Raw genomic sequence first — 14,059 nt, 5'->3', positions numbered from 1 at the left:
CTCTTAACCACTAGGTCATCTCTTCAATTACTATTTTTTGGGCAGGGCAGGGGCTTGTTTTAAGTCACAGTTTCACGTATGTATGTATGTATGTATGTATGTATGTATGTATGTATGTATGCATGCATGCATGTGTGTTTGGATGTATCCCTGGCTGGCCGCTACCTCACTATGTAGATCAGGCTGGGCTTAAACCCACAGAGATCCACTTGCCTGGGTCTCCTGAGTACTGGGATCAAAGGCATGTGCCACCACTCCTGGCTTCATTTTTCTTATTCTAATGGGAATGTTTCCATTCCACAGAATCTGGTGAATCACGATTTAAAAAAAAAAAAAAGATGTGTATTGGCTGAGCATGTCACAAAAACTCAGACAGCTGATGCAGGAAGATCTCAGTGTGAACTCTAGCCTGAGTTATATAGGCAGATCTGATCTTAAAAGTACACAAACACACATATATGCAAATGTGACATATGCTTTGATTAAAATATCCTTTTATTACTACTCCACTAAAATTATTATAAATAATTGATTTTTAAGCTATGCATGGTATTGCATACTTTTTAATCCCAGCACTCTGGAGGCAGAGGCAGGTAGATCTCTGTGAAGTTGAGGCCAGCCTGGTCTACAAATCAAGTTCTAGGTTAGCCAGGGCTACATAGTCAGATGCTGCCCTGAGAAAAAGTATAAGTATAGATAGGTTCCTCATTATTTATGTGTTCATGCTGACTTGTTTGCCATACCCTTACATTTCTTCAGGTCTGAAGTAAAGTCAAGGCTAATAGGCTCATAATCATAGTGAGCCTCCATGGATTACGGTATGTTGTTTGGCACAACTTATTTTTTTATTTTATTTTTTTTCTTTTGATACAGGTTCTCACATATCCCAGTCTGGATTTGAAGTTGTTCTCTAGCCAAGGATGACCTTGAACTCCTCATCTTCATCCTCCTGTTTCCACTGTTTCAGTTCTGGTATTGTAGACATGTACTAGTATGCACAGTTTTCACAGTATTGGGGTAGAATAGAACACAGTAATTAGTAATGGCAGCATGTGTGTATATGTGGCAGGAGGCACAAACCAAGAAACCTTGACAAGGTGAATCTGCAGGGCTTCCAAGGCACTGAGAGTGGAGGGGAGGCAGCAGATAAGAACCATTAGGGATTCTGGCTGAGGGAAACCTGGTGGACAGTAGTAACCTTGTTCTCTTCATGGAAAGTAATGGAGTCATGTCAGCTGAGGACATGGCTCAGTTATAAGACATGACAGGGCAGCAGGGCCGGAGGAGGCTGCAGAGAGGTCCAGCTCTTACTATGGCCCTGTGGCCCTGGTATTCACTCATCCATTCCAAATGAAAAGTACAATGAGATTTCATCTTATACAGTTAGACGAGACATTTTCAAAATGCTGATAGAGCTGATGAGAAAAGGGAACCCGAGCTTTATACACTGCTGAAAAGGATGTAAATGAATGAAGACACCAGGGGAAACAAAGTGGAGGCTCCTCAAAAAACTAAGGCCAGAATTTTCCTGTGATCTAGCCATACCACTCTCGGCTATGAAGGAGATGAAATTGGTATGTGAAGTTCACATCGGCCCTGCCGTGATCTACTGCAACACTATGCATAGTAGTTGTCTTAGTCACTGTTCTATTGGTGTGAAGAGACACCATGACCAAAGCAACTTATAGCAAAAAGCCTTTAATGGGGTGCTTGCTTACAGTTTCACAGCTTCAGCTGGTTAATCCATGGTCACCACAACAAGGAGCATGTCAGCAGACTGGCAGGCAGGCATAACCAATATGAACTTTGATATTTCTCCCCCACAGACTAACTTTTTTTGTTTACTTCATGGAAAGTTAATCACTACTCCTTGGAAATAAAAATTAACCCAGACAAACTGAGTGTAATTTTTGCCAACATTATATTCTATAAAGTTAGTTTGTATGTTTTCATAAGGGTATGGGTGATTTGCCTACCTGTTGGTCTGTGCAACATTTGCATGCAGTGCCTTCAGACACAGAGGAGGGCATAGGATACCCTAGAACTGGAGTTGCAGTTTTGAGCCACAAGATGGGTGCTGGGAATTGAACCCAAGTCTTCTGGAAAAGGACAGCCGATGCTCTCTTAACCTCTGAGCCATTTGTCATCCCCCAACACTATATTCTTTAAAATTTTTTTGAGACAAGAGCTCTCTACACAGCATTGGCTGTATTAGAACTCACCAGACTGGCCTTAAACTTACAGTGCTCAGCCTGCTGAGCAATGGGGTTTAAAGGCATATGCCCACCATACTGAACGTACTGGCTAGTTTTATGTCAACTTGGCACAAGCTATAGCCATCATGGGAGGAAGGGATCTCAGTTAAGAAAATGCCTCTGGGAGATTGTGCTGTAGCATATAGGGCATGTTCTTAATAAGTGATTGATGGGGGAGGGTCCATTGTACTGTGGATAGTACCACCCTGGGCTGGTGGTCCTGAGTTCTGTAAGAAATCAGGCTGAGCAAGTCAGTAAGTAGCACCCCTCCATGGCCTCTGCATTAGCTCCTGCCTCCATGTTCTTGACCTATTTGAGTTCTTGTCCTGACTTCCTTCAAAGGTAAACAGTGATATGGAAGTGTAAACCAAATAAACCATTTCCTGCCCAAGGTACTTTTAGTCATGGTGCTTCATTAGAGTGATAGTAACTCTAACTAGGACATCCAGCTTTTCTTTTTGGTGAGTCTTTTGAATACGCTAGTTTCATATGATTTTTCTCTTTTTCGCATCATTCCCAATAACTTTTAGGCTTTGTAGGATTCCAGTTTACAATTAGAATTAGTTGATCATACTCAACCATCAAATAATCATAGGATCTGAGAAATATAAAAATGCACAAAATTCTAGGCCCTGCTTTCCAGGAAATTTCAGTTCATTCTATCAAGACAGGAATGTTAAGGGTGTGAAAAAATGCTAGGGACACCTATGAGGGTAAGAATCCAAAGCTGTGGACTGTCACTCTAAAAAAGCAATAGAATGGTTTCTCACAGGAGGGGCTAATCACAAGAGAACTCAAGAAAAGGCTAAGATGCTGAAGAATGTCAACTCACAAGAAACTGAAAATAAGTACCCATAGAGGCAGGACATGGACATGGCCAACTCAAGGAACTGGGTGGCTCAGAGGAACATGGGAAGGGGTGGGGTTGGTGTAGGTACTCTCTCATGAACCAAGCCAGGTTGGGTTCAGCTCTTAGAGAACAGAGTGGATTGTCTAACACTGGCCTTGGGGTGCAGGGTGAGTGAAAGTATGGATGTGGAAATGGCTTCAGTGTAAATGACATGGGAAAAGACCATAGAAGTCACAGAGATCTACCTGCCTCTACCTCCTTAGTGCTAAGGAGGATTAAAGGCATGCACCAATATGGCCAGCTCAACTTTATATTCTTAAAGTGAGAATTTAAGACATCTATAAGTTCTTATTTGTGGGTTTCAGCCTATGAATGAGCATTAAGTCATAGAGAGTTATATACATTAATAACCATACTGAACTTTTGTTAATTCTGGGACATTATGTTGAAATCTTTAGATGCTATTGACATGTTATGCTTGCTTGTCTAAAATTCTCACATCTGTGCATGGAAGTGGGAGGCAGGGACTTTTGTCTACAATTACTAATTTGACAGACTGTTGGAGTTTACTCCAAAATGTTTTTGCCATGCCCATCCAAACTTCCTTTGCCTTCATAAAGAAGTGTTGGGTACATTAGGGCATGTGGTGGCTTGAATGAGAATGGGATCCATACATTTATGTTTGAATGCTTGGTTCCCAGTTTGTGAAAGCGTTTGGAAAGGGTTAAGAGGTGTGGCCTTGTTGGAGGAGGTTTATCACTAGGGGTGGCCTTTGAGGTTTCAGAAGCCTGTACCTTTCCTAGTTAGCTCAAAATGTAAGCTCTCCAGTATGGGCTCCAGTGCCGTGCCTGTCTGCCTGCTGCCATGCTCCCCAGCGTGGTGGTCATGGACTCACCCTCTGAAACTTATGTAAGCAGGCTCCCAATTAAACTCTTCTATAAGTTGCCTAAGTTATGGTGTCTCTTCCCAGCAATAGAAAAGTAACTAAGACAGGCCAAATATTTTTTGTTTACATTCTGTCATTTTCATAACAGAACCTTAAATTACTCCTCAATACATAAAGCATATAAATTATTCAGTATGCCCACCGTCGCATATTAGCTATTGTTCATGTTGAGCTCTCTGCCATGGTGCAGCTGTCAACAGCCCAATGCCGAGAAGTGCTTTTGAGGACTGCAAAAGATGTTATATAAGATTTCTGTTGCTACAAATCTGAAATGCCAGATCGGTTGTTTCATGCACCTACTCAGCCATCCAGTGGCCAGTAGACATTGTTAATCAGTCACAGAACTTTTTCCTTCTGAGGATAGACTCACAGAATTTCACAGCAAATCTCACTCAGGCAGCTACTCTAAACAGATCAAAGTTGAAATGTGAATTGAAACCTTCTTGCCATTCACAGGACAATAATTGAAATGCTCCCATGGTAAAGACGGCCCATTCTGGAACTGTGCACTCTACTTAATTAGCACGACCATTCAAACAGTACAGAGAATTAGCTTACTGTAGTGTGCTTTCTGATTGTAGCAGTGGTGTACTTGGAAGGAACCTGTGTGCAGTTCCTTTGAGAATCAGCTCTGTCCTTCCTCCATAAGTTCTAGGGATCATGTTATTGCTATGATTCTTTAGGATACATATTTGCGCTTAGCTTACAATATCATCCTCATTAGAATTTGAGACTTTTCTTTGTACTAATTTTTTTTCAGTCTTTCATGTAATTTTATTTCCTCCCTTTAACCATAATAATATGATATCCAAATTTTGCCTTAACTGGTGGGTCTCTAAACACAAGCTTATCCATCCCACTTACAGGCAAGGCAAAGGCTGCTTCTTGAATGGCCCCACCAAGTCGCCCCCTTGTCTGGCTTTATTTTCACTATGTTGGTTGGCCACTTCAGTGAATCTCATCCCAGACTTTAACTTTTCCATGGCTTCCATGATTTTTCCCATGTTTTTCACATAGAATGTGTCTGACCTTTACTGAATTGCCACCACCTTTAGGACCCTAAGACTTCTTGTCAGCACTGTCACTCCCAGAGGCTGCACCTCCTTTTCCTTCTTTTCCAGGACCACTTTTCCCCTCCGGCTGCATCCCTTGAGCTTACGGTTGAAGTCTTCTGTACTAAAATTTAAGAAGCACTATACTTTAGAAAATCAATTGAACAAATTGTATTGGGTGCTTTCATTTTTTTCACCATAGTATCTGATGGAAATACCTTAAGAGAGGAGAGATTTATTTTCCCTCACAGTTCCAGAGGGCTCTTTCCACCACAGCAAGAATGGTGTGGCAGTGCAAAACAGTTCATAACATGGCGAGCCAGGAAACAGACAGATGAGGAATTCCACTTGTTTTGCTTTCCTCTCTGTTATGATGATAAGACGCGCTGGCCAAAACGACTTAGAAGAGGAAAGGATCTATTTAGTTTATACTTCCAGGTCACGTCCATCATTGAAGGAGTTTAAGCAGGAACTTGAAGCCAGGACTACTTTCTATTCCACCTTCAACCCAAGGAAGTAATTTATAGCCAAAGAAATACAGCAGAAACCATGGAGGAACATCTTGGGTGGGCTCAATTGCAGACTCATGCTTAGCTGGCTTATTGTATATAACCCAGGACCACCTGCCTAGGGATTTGTGCAGCCCATAGTGGGTTTGGCCCTCTACATCAACTAATAAGGAAGTTCCTCACAATCGTGTTCACTGGCCAATATGAACTGGACAAGCTTAATGGAGACAGCCTTCTTAGGTGACTCTAGGTCCATAAAATTGACAGTTAAACTAATTAGGCCACCAGTGCTAGGCTTGCTTTCTACTCTGCTCTTTTTATTCAGTGTAGATCACCAGCCCATGGTATAGTGCTGTGTATATTCAGGGTGGGTCTTCCCAGTCTTCTCCTATGTGATTTTACGTTCACCTACACAGGTATGTTTTAACATCTTCTATGTGATTTTACATTCAGTCAAGCTAACAAACCACATGGTGGTTTTAATCTTTGAGTACTAGAAGGATATTAAAATTGCCATCATACCCTTGATAAGAACAGATAGAATACAGAGTCAATCTGTCAGCCCATTTTTAATAAGGATTTTTTTCCCATTGTGTTCAGAAACCTGATTTTTTTCCTTAGTTTAAAATCATGTTACCGACTACATTGTTTTCTATTTTAAAATGCTTATGGACGTTTTGCCTGCATGTATGTCTGTGCATCATGTGTGTGCCTGGTGCCCGAGGAAACCAGAAGAGGGCATTGGCTTTACTGGAATTGGAGTTACATATGGTTGTGTTCTACCGTGTGGGTGCTGATAACCAAGTCAGGATTCTGTGTAAGAGTAGGAAGTGCTCTTAACTGATGAGCCATTTCTCCAGCCCTCAGAATTGTTTTTGACCAAATAGCTGGACACTGTGTTGCAGCCAAGTTATTAAAGTTATAACCATTACATGGGAAATTTTGCCAAAGGACTTGACCTCTTTAAAACTCTTTGTTTTTCTATTATTTTCTATTCTCTCCCAGAACAAAGTCTGACATTCTCACAACTGTCTGCTTTCTCCCACAATTTCCCACTACCTGCTAACCCCCTATAACTTTTGGGAGACAAGGTCTCACCATGTATCCCTGACTGGCCTGAAACTCACGACCATAGACCAGAGTGGCTTCAAACTTGCAGAAACCTACCTGCTTTTGCTAGAATTAAAGGTACATGCCATTGCATTAGGCTTCATTTTCTTCTTATTTAACAATTAATTTTTCTCCCACAAGTTCTCATTTACTAATAATATTCTTCATTCTCACTCTTCTCTAATTACCCACCTAGACAATTTTCCTCTCTACCCAACAATTCCTCATTATGTTCTGAAGCTCTTTCTCTTATATAGTTGTAATAAAAGCATGTCACAAATGAGGCCAGGATGAGGTTAATCAAGAGTTCTGTTGTAATATGTTCTTTTTGCTGTGTTCCTTTGAGGACAACATTTTGACTGCTCTCACCATCTTTAAGCCAGAAATGTAATAGAAGGAGAGGAAGCAAGAAAGAATTGATGTGAGGTCCACATCATAGGGAAAAAGAAAGAAAGAAAGAAAGAAAGAAAGAAAGAAAGAAAGAAAGAAAGAAAGAACTGATGTGCAATCCTAATGTTTTTATTATTGGGATGGGAAGGAGGACAGCCAGCCAGTAAATCCTATAGCTACGAGAGCAGAAATTGTGTCTTTGTGTACATTTGAAAAGGTGGGTACTCGCTAAAGATTTATGGGGGGTTTGTTGTATGAACAAGTGTACTAAGTACTATAAAATGTCCTTCTGTGTTCGCTACCCAATAATATTCTTCTTAATGGGATAGAGAAGACCTGTGACATGAGAAATTCAATGCATGTTACTGTATATGCACTTTATGTTACCTAAACTATGATTTGAGATAGTACATACGTGCTTGTACTATGAACAGAAAGCAATAGATGTTCAGTTTTTATTATGTGCTGCTCTATTTGTAAGCAAAGTTGCTTTAAGAAGTAATTATAATTAGCAGTGGGTTGTAGACTTGATACTTGCTATTTTTCTAAAGATAAACTAGTTTGCCTTTTGTGAGATACCTTGAAAAGCTTTTTTTTTTTTTTTTTGGTTCTTTTTGGAGCTGGGGACTGAACCCAGGGCCTTGGCACGCTTCCTGGGCAAGCTCTACCACTGAGCTAAATCCCCAACCCCTCCTGAAAACTTTTTTAAAGAGATGTATTTTCAGGGGCTGGAGAGATGGCACAGTGGTTAAGATCACTTCCTGCTCTGGCAGAACATGAGGGTTTGGTTCCCAGCACCAACATGGCAGCTCATAACCATCCATACTTCCAGTTCCAGGGATCCAACACATGTACAGAAATACATGTTTACAAAACGCTCAAGTATATGAAGACAGTTTTTTACCTGAAAAAATTATTTTAAGGAAAGAAGTGCATTCATGGAATTGAAGAGAAGGACTTGTGACTATTAAATCCTTTCTACCTATCAACTCCTTGCTACATCTTTCCTTTAGACTTTTTTTGGGGGGAGGAGTCATCACATCCCAACCTGAGTTGGGGTAACATCTAACCATCAGCACCTTGAGGTTCGTCTTGTTTGCCAGAAGAGGATCAACACCATAAATGTGATTTGAATGAATAAGCCAAGGATTTAAGTACAAGAGCAGCAAGCTGGTTGTAACTTCTCCACATTTCTTTCGGGGCAGAGGACTGGAAGGAGGAAGGATAACTGAATGCATACTCTCAGAGCACTGAGTCACAACCAGAGTTTCAGTTTAATGTCAAAACAACCAGTCTCGACATAGTAAGAAGGTGCTTGTCACCTAAGAAAAATCACCTGTAAGAGACTAAGACTGGAGCCTGCCTGTTTGCTGCCTCTGCCTCTGTCTTGCATTAAAGTTAGATAAGGCCAGTGGACTAGAACACAATGCCATGGTCCTGCCTTTTTAAGTTAGGTTTTTATAATTTATTTGTATTTAAAGTTGATTGGTGTTTTGTCTGCACGTGTGTCTTGTATGAGGGTGTCAAAAGCCCTGGAACTGGAGTTAGACGGGTACGAGCTGCCAAGTGGATGCTGGGAGTTAAACCCAGGTCCTCGGGAAGAAGAGTCAATTTTCTTTTCCACTGAGCCATCTCTCCAGCTCCTTTCTCGTTTTAAAAGGATATACAAACCGGCTGGAAGAACCATGAACCCACAGTGCAAGTTCAGAGGATGTTTAGAAACTTGGGTAAGTTGAGCTGAATGGTAATGGGAAAGAAAGCATCCAGCATTTCTTTCCCTAGTGATGTCGCCTGTCCCTAGCATGTCAAAATCATGATATTCTAAAATGGATGAAACTTGAGAAAAGACACTTTTTAGACCAGGCTTTTGGGCCAGCATTCTGATTTTATCCAAGAAATGTTGCTTTTATCCCAGAAACGTTGCCTGTGGCAGGCAGAGAAGGGAGCAAGCAGGGTTGACCCCGGTTGGGAGGTTCTCCTTCCCCCCCTCCCCTTCTGAAGGAACTCAGAGGAGTGGCTCGGGCTGAGGGGCGTGGCTTAAGTCGAAGCGGTCTGTTAAGCCTGAGTAGAGGCACGCCAGGTCTAGATGGGGCGGGATTAGGGCGGTCCCTAATGGCTCTTGTGGTGCTAGAAGTGCTGGGGGCGTGGCTTCTGGGAGGCGTGGCGCGGGTGCCAAGGGGCGAGGCCTTGATGGACAGTAGCCAGTCGCAGGTCCTGGGAAGCTAACTTGCCGGTGGCACTTGTTAAGGACTGTTGGGCAAACGGAGAAACGTCCAGGTAAGGATGGGCAGCCTAATGGAGTGGGAACCTCAGGGAGGTTGAAAAGACCCAGAGAGGACCGCAACTCTACTCCCGACAAATTCGGCAGTGACAGCTGTTGGTTCTGCTAGTCTTGCCTCAGTTCCAGCGAGCCTAACTGGGCTTCGTCCTCTCTGCCCTAACCCCTTTTCTTTACTACTGGGAGTCACCAGAATCCTCCACATTTTTTTTTTTCACTTGAGAGAATTTGGGGGGTGGGGCACAGGAGGAGCAGTCCCTTGTGAGGGCATGTTGCCAGAGTTGGTTGAACCTAAGTAAAAATGTTCATCCTGTTTAAAAAAAACAGCTGGGAGACATGGGTAATTGCTATCAGTTCCAAGGTTGCATAGAAACTGAGGCACAGTTAAGACTCTGGTGTTTTCTTCTTCATCCCCACCCCCACTTAGCCCGGATCTGGTGACAGGCTCACAGCCATCCCTAAGCTGTGGAGCACTATCACAGCACTGCTTGCAAAAATCAGAAACTTTTTCACTGTAGCCTTAACTTTTTATGCCACGCCCTAGACCTAGAGGAGAGCTACCTCCAAAATATAGAATGGTTGGTAGCTGTTATTGTTTGCAACATTCCTTGTTAAGTATTTCTGCCCTGGAGCTGGTGGCAGCTTTTCGATATTAATTTCAGTGCCCTCCCTTTATATGTTTGAGAAACATTTGGCGCTAATGGGCACACCTTAGTTCTGGACAATGGGTGCCTTCTTAGCCATTGAAAACTACATTGCTCTCTGCTTCCTGGTCTCCTTTGTCGGTAATCTGGTGTCTTTACATGTTCAAAGGCTTGACTAGATTATGAACAGAACAGAAGTAAGCTCCATTTTTTTCTTGTGGGTGAAACTGCCATGGATCTCTGAGCAATCCCTGCACAATACCCAGAGTAGCTGATGTTCACAGGACATAGAAAAAATTTTCTTATTCTTAGGAGTTTTGTCCTTAATTCACAACTTTTAAAATCAGGCTAGAATGCCTTGAAAGCCCAAAGCAGCAAGGTACCACTCTCAGATGGGAGTCATGCTCCCAGGGAAGAAGTGGGTGAGAGGAGGAAACGGGCTTTCTCCATCAAGATTTGGCAAGATAATCTCTAATTCAGATTTGAGGAGTTGCAAAAGGCCTGCTTCCTGTTGAAATCAGGAGTCAATCTGATGAGAAATGCACAGTTTCTTTCCATGTGATTGTAACCTTTATTCAGAGTACATTTTCTTTCTATCTGTTTTGCACAGAGAAAGTTAAATCAGGCAGAGTTCACATGACTTATCACAGTAAATACACAGTTTATCAATGATTCTTTAGTACCTTTTCACACTTTCTCCTCTATACATTTCTAAGTCTACAAAACATCAGACATGTCAATAAAATCCAAGGGTTTACATGAAGAATCAGTGCTAGCAAAGGGCACATCTGTGTGGAAAACTTAGCTTCCCCATGGCACATTGGTACATCTCTCTGAGCAAATGGAGACATGGGTGACTTTTCATGAAACGCAGTAATATGTTGTGGTAGATCATGTGGTATGTTTGGTAGTTAAACTTTATTTACTGTTTAACAAGATTGGACAGTATGAGTTCAATAAGTAAGTTATAAATAACTCTCAAGAAATTTACTTTCAGTTTAACAGAAAGGATTGACCGTAGATCAAGAATTGTTATAGGTAGTATAGCCTAGCAGTAATTAAGCTGAATTTCTACTTACTTCGATTTTCTTCAAACTCTGTTCATGCCTGACCATCAACTTTCAGTTCTGTCTGGATTCATTATTCCTTTGTGGGCAGGTGCACCCTTAATTGTCCCTTTCTGCCAGCCTTCCTTGGTACACCTGTAACTCTTGGAGGGAGTTGATTTGTGTGTGTGTGTGTGTGTGTGTGTGTGTGTGTGTGTGTGTGTGTGTGTGTGTGTGTTTTTTGTTAACTGCTCCGGGCACCAGAAATGCATTGCCAATTACCTTGGAGCTTTCCTCTTGGCTCTCCCCTTGGTGTCTCCAATTGGGTATAATAGATGGTAAGACCGCCATGTTTCCTCGTTTCTCATGCCAGGTTCTGTTTCTCTGTTCAAGGATTAATTTTTATTCTGCCAGCTGTACACTCTTGATGCCTTCTTCTATTTGTTCATTGAGTGCGAGCTCTACTCCCTTCCTTTTAATATCAAACTAGCATTCTACCACTGAGCTACATTCCCAGCACTCTCAGGGCCATTTTGTGGCTGTTGTTCATTTGCTTTTTTGGTTTGTTTTTCTCTGACTGGCCTGGAATTTGCTCTGCAGCCAAGGCTGATGACAAACTCATCATGATCCTCCTGCCTCAGCTCCCCAAGTTCAGGGATTATAGATGTGTAACATATGCAGCTCCAAGGCAACTTTTAGTATGTAATAGTAAGTAATCATTCATTCATATATATATATATATATATATATATATTGATCATACATATACATAATATATATCATATATCACATATATATCATATATATTCCTTTGGTCAAAAAATCCTCATTTTGCCCTCATTTCCCTGAGAATACTGTTCTCAACCTGGGACAACTTTTTTCACCAGGTAACATCTGGCAATGTACAGAGATAATTTTGTTTTTCCAACTCTGGTGTAGGTGCTAGTAGTTTCTAACTGAAGCCTAAGATAGTAGGAATGCAAATAAACACCCCACCATTCACAAGACAGTCCCTAGAAACCAGAAGTCTTCTAGTTAACAATGCCAATTTTGATCAGCCTTGATTTAGAGAAAGAGCCCATTATTATGGTCAAGAAATCTACAGTATGTGACATCTGTTGCCTCTGGATCTCATTGGCTCCTTGTTTTTTTCCTGGTCACTTTGCTTTGGCCTTCTTAGCCTCCTTACTGCCCCTTTAATATGGCCAGTGTGTTCTTACTTTTGGATCTTGCACAAACATTTTGTTTACTTAGAATTCCCCTTCTTGAAGCTATTTAACAAAAGGGGTGTTTAACAGTACCCCCTTTCAGTCCATATCTCAAATGTCACCTTGTCAGTTAGGCCAAATATAACACTCCCAGTCCGGTGGCACTCCAGATTTACTATGTCCTGATCTATAGTTCATTGAACATACTTGAATAGACTCTATAACTGACTACTCCATACTACTTGTTTACTATCTGTTTCTTCCTATTAAAACCTAAGCTTCACATCTTTGCTTTGTTCCCCTGAGCCTAGAAGAGTGTCTGGCATTTAACAGATGTTCAGTGGCTATATTGAAGAAACTAAAAATGAACAAAGGGTGACTGAAATAATCACATTCTCCTTGACTTCTCTGGCTCTCCTCTGCCTGCTGCTACCTGTCCTGTGCTCTGCTGCCAGAGCCACCAGAAATAATCCATTACATGGAAGGACATCCAAAACGCTTCTAGCCACTTGGACACTTATGTTCTCCCAATCGAATCTCAGATCCTCATCCAGCCCCGCCTTCAACTGAAGCCCTGCTATCTCCTAGGCCAGTGCAATTTTAGGTATTCATAGAAGACTTGGGGTGCTGAAAAGGAGGTTCAGATATCTTTTCACCTAGTTTCAAGAAAGAGATTTTGAATTAAGTATATTTAATAGTAATATATAAATATATCTGTGGCCTCATGCAATATATGTGTGTGTATATGTGTTTGTATGTATGTGTATGTATGTGCACATAAACGCCTGTGTGTGTGTGTGTGTGTGTGTGTGATATAACCCAGGCTGGACTTGAACTCCCTACGTAGCTCTAAGGATGACTTTAAAGTTCTCCTGCCTCTACTTCCTGAGTTCTGAGAACTAGGACAATAGTCCTGAGCCACCATGTGCTGTTTGGGGGGTGCTATTGATCAAACACAGGGCTTCATACATTTTAGGCAAGCACAGCACCAGCTGAGCCGCACCCTCAGTCCTGTTGTTTGTTTTTTCCCCTAGAACACAACAGTCTGAAGAGTCAGGGCCCCGTACAGGGATATCAGCAACAGAGGTGCAGATTTCCAGAGTACTGCAGGTCCTTCTGGAGAATTACAAAGAGTGTAAGGGTAACCTTAGGTCTTCTAGAGCCTTCGGACCCCTACCCCTAAGAAAGCCAGTCTTGATCTGCATAGGCCTTGCTTCTGGGACAGGACCATGAACCTGTCACATGACATACAACCCTGTTACCTGACAGGGTGATTGTTGAGTGTGAGGCATTCAGCAAGGTGTCCTGAAGGCCTTTTCTTCATTCTCTGCTTGCCAAATAACCCAGCCTTACGTCAGGGGTTTCCTGATGACTGAGTGAAGGGATGAAGCCATAGGCAAGACTTTTCTTGGAAGCATGCTGACAGGTCTAAGGTCCCCAGAGTGTACCTGTGCAGAACTTGTGCTCTGGCCATGTGTATGGCCATGCATCTGTTTGTTCAGTTCTTGTGCCCAGCCACTGTACCCTTGGCCTTGTCTTATCACAACCTTCCATTTGAAGGCTGAGCTAGCATACTCCTTCTCTTGAGTACACACTGTACCTGGTATTATGTTTCCTGAACGTTACTAAGTCTCCCACTTACACGGTTAGCAAGAAAGGAGTCAGTTTGTCTGTGGAGCCTTTGCCTATGTACCCAACACTGCCATTGCTCGAGGGATAAAGCTAAGTTCTGCCCATTTCGACATCAATTGCCCTCCTTGGCTTTGGTGCC

At 42.1% G+C, this 14,059-nt stretch overlaps 1 pseudogene; it reads right to left on the bottom strand.

Annotated features, from left to right (window-relative positions):
* Nucleotides 1-4,825: 4,825 nt before the first annotated feature.
* LOC116888245 lies at nt 4,826-5,197 on the bottom strand (annotated as a pseudogene).
* Between the last annotated feature and the right edge of the window lie 8,862 nt (nt 5,198-14,059).

This window comes from Rattus rattus, chromosome X (genome assembly GCF_011064425.1).
Source record: "Rattus rattus isolate New Zealand chromosome X, Rrattus_CSIRO_v1, whole genome shotgun sequence".
In the NCBI taxonomy this organism is placed as follows: Eukaryota; Metazoa; Chordata; class Mammalia; order Rodentia; family Muridae; genus Rattus; species Rattus rattus.
Note: the sequence above shows the minus strand (reverse complement) of the source record. Positions and strands in the feature narration are given on the sequence as shown.